Genomic DNA, 3,355 nt, shown 5'->3' with positions numbered 1-3,355 from the left:
CCATTTTGCGCCGTTTCGGTGACGGCTTGTTCGGACACTCTAGATGGGTCCGGATTTTCCTCGCGGTTCTCTCCGCTTGGGGTCGCGTTTCTCGCCTGACTCATTTTGAGAGCTTTAGGCGTATAGTCCTCCTCGTTAGGATCAAATACGTCGGTGTCGTGTGAAGTGAGGGAAAATTCTCCTCGTTGTGACACGTGGCTTGGCGTGACGTCAGAGACGTCTGTCAGTGAGTCAGTCGGAGTCGGTCGCTCTGTATTATTATCGCGGTGTTCGCGTTCGCCTGTTACGCTTACGTCTACTTCGTCGAACGGAAACTCGCGTTCTATGACAACGTTCGGAGATAGTACGGGCGTCTCTTCCTCGGCAAAACGCGAATCTAAATTTTGTCGAACTTGATCTAATCCGTCTTGCTCAGCGGGCCGGTCTAACCCTTCGCTTTCAGCGGGCCGGTTTACCCCTTCGCTTTCAGCGGGCCGGTTTAACCCTTCGCTTTCGGATCGCGTCGCACTCACCGGGTTAACTAGATTACGCGAAGCGCGGTGCGCGGACTCGCTATGGACGAACGACGTTTGTCGGACGGGCGTCTGTTGGTTCGGGTCGTCCGACATCTACTTAGCGCTCGCGGATATAATAATTTTCGCACTTACAATATCGCCGCGAATCGCATGTTGCTGCCTGTCTGCATCGCCTGGTCGTCGGGCCGCTTCGCTGCTTGGCTGCGTCCCTGTCGTCGCTGCGTCCCTGTTGCGCTGCTATGCTGCTTCGCTGTGTCCCTGCGTCGTCGCTCGGGCCGGTGATGCCGTGCGGTAGGTCGTGGCCGTCTCAGGTGTCACTTCTGCACTCGCGGCTGCTACCGTCTCTTAGCTCGCGTCTTATCTGACTTTTTCCTTTCCGGGATGCGTTGCCTCCCTTATTAATTGAACTTGGTTTGTTTCAGACGTGAGATGGCGATGTGGGCTGGTCCTTCCTCGCAAGATGGCTGAAACTATCCCACCGCTGCCACCAAATTGTTAGCCGGGTATCGGCTAAGGGGATCGAGTTCCGCTCGCGAGCGAGAAAGGAGTGGATCAACACGTCCGATTTCCAATTTATGTCTTTATTAAATAAATGGGCTTGTTCTACACGAGTTGTCTCTTCTTGTTGAGTTCCCGTCTTGCGGATGGTTTTCAGGAAATCGTAGGTGTTTCGACGCGGCAGCTAGCTGTTCTTCGACCGACTGGCCCGGCATGCCAATTCGGCGGTCTTTTATAGCCTTGCGACCGAGTCTTGTTGCTAACTCGGAACTTCCGAGTTAGCGCGGAATTCTCGTTGCCGACGCCTCGCGATGGCCTTCGCGTCAGCGATTTCGGTCGCTCCGGAGTCCGCGCTCCGGGTTCCGGTGTCGACTTGCATCGGATGATCGCTCGTCCGATGCAATCGTCAGGAGTTTTGGCGGAAATCATATTCGACTTCTGTCGCTACCTATCGAATTACCTAATCGTTGCGCGCTCGCAACACTAGCATGAAACGCAAAGTTGCTTTAAATTATTGTAAATATCACTAGAACACAACCCATTACAATTTATGCTTTAAGAAGTTGACATTTTTTCTCGTCTTTCCCATAAAAAACCTACTTACCATAAAATCTCTTAATTAAAATGGTTTCCTCTCCCTAATTTGGATCAGGCGGTTTCTCCTTCCTTACTAAACTTCCGGCATCTACAGATGTGGGAGGCCATTTTATCTGTACTTCCATATTTTCATCTAATTCAGTTGTGAACCATCGAGTAAGACCAACAGCATAAAATACATCATCATCAGAGGTTAGCCTCTTTCCTTCATGTGTTAAAAATTTCAACACCACAAACTGCAAAAAAGACGATAAAATTTAAAAAAGAAAAAAACAAAAAATGTGTATGGAAACATTAATTATTATTATCAGGAGAGAGATCAATAATAGAAACATAAAAAATAATGTGATAATTATCATACAAATACTAAACTGTTTTTATTAATAATTTTAATTAAAAATTAGGACTTCCGGTTCCGGAACATAGAAGGTGACAGATGTGAACATAGCGGAGATAAAGTGGTAGAAAAGTGCGATACAGAAAGGGTAGGAGAGAGCGAGAGTAGCGGGACAGCAAGGAATGGAGGTGTGAGACGGCGGAGGTGAAAGAGTTAAGTGGGGGCGAAATCGGTTAAAAAGTGAAAAGTGAAGAAAGTGGCTGGAACGAAGTGACAGTTGAAGCATAGACGGTAAGTAATATAGAGGGGCAACAGTACATAGGAAAAAGGCGCGAAACTGGGCATAGACTAGCTCAGTCATAGAAGGGAAGCTCGGATAGAGAAGGAATAGTAGGACGTGCACGCAGCCGCATAGGATACAAAACAAGAAAGAGGGATAGGCAAAACAAGAACAGCGGATGGATAAAGAGAAGGAAATAGAATCAGAAAGTGTACAACAGGGAGATAAAGGAAAGAAGGGGGAAGGCGAAGGCGAGAAGAAAGCGAGAGGCAGACCAACGAAGGCGGAGGAGCTAGCCAAATTAAGAAGAGTGGACAGTACAGGATCGGTTAAGGAATTCTTTCAGAAGAGTGAGAAAAGGAAAAGGGAAGAAGAGGTGGAGGAAGCAGCGAATGCGGAGGAAGAAATTCTAAAAGAATTTAACGCACAAAGAAGGGTCAACAGATCACCGCCGCCCAAAATCAAAAAAGAAAAGCAGGGAAAAGAAAATATGGCGACGGAAGAATTACTGGAGAAAGTTAAAGAAATTTTGAAAAAAATGGAGGAACAAGAGGGAGAAAGAAAGAAAGATAAGGAGGAACAAGAGAAAGAAAGAAAAAGAGATAAAGAGGAAATAAAAAACGAAATTAAAGGACTGAGGGAGGAATTGAGGAGAAGCGAGGAGATATGGGAAAATCAAAGAAAGACTCTGGAAGGAAGAATTAAGAATTTAGAGGAGAAGGCGGAGAAGATAGAAGTAAACATGTCAATGAGTGAGGGAGGGGAGATAATAAGGAAAATGAAAGAGGTAGAAAGAAATATGGAGATGGCAGAAAGAAGAAGGAGGAGAGTAAACATAATTGTAAGAGAAGAGAAAACAGGAAATGAAAAGGAAAGAAAAGAAAAAACCGAGAAGTTGATAGAAGAAATAAATAGTTCGAAAATGGCCATCGAGGAAGTACAAAAAATTGGACATGGAGAATTTAAGATGAAGGTGCTGAGATGCAGAAATTGGGAAAACAAACGAGAGATAATGATGAGAAAGAAAGAGCTAGGAAAGAAGTATGGCTGTTTTCTGAATGACGACCTTACTAAAGAAGAAAGGCAGATACAGAGAAAGTTAAGAAAGATAGCAAGGGAAAAAAGGGA

The 3,355-nt window shown here is 45.5% G+C and overlaps 1 long non-coding RNA gene across 1 annotated transcript; it reads left to right on the top strand.

The window, feature by feature from the left end:
- Nucleotides 1-232: 232 nt before the first annotated feature.
- LOC112468151 lies at nt 233-1,123 on the top strand. Its single transcript, XR_003042358.1, has 2 exons — nt 233-806; nt 938-1,123. It is a non-coding gene; the product is annotated as an uncharacterized LOC112468151 (long non-coding RNA).
- The last annotated feature ends 2,232 nt before the right edge of the window (nt 1,124-3,355 follow it).

This window comes from Temnothorax curvispinosus, unplaced genomic scaffold (genome assembly GCF_003070985.1).
Source record: "Temnothorax curvispinosus isolate PA1 unplaced genomic scaffold, ASM307098v1 QBEX01018165.1, whole genome shotgun sequence".
NCBI classification, from domain to species: Eukaryota; Metazoa; Arthropoda; class Insecta; order Hymenoptera; family Formicidae; genus Temnothorax; species Temnothorax curvispinosus.
Note: the sequence above shows the minus strand (reverse complement) of the source record. Positions and strands in the feature narration are given on the sequence as shown.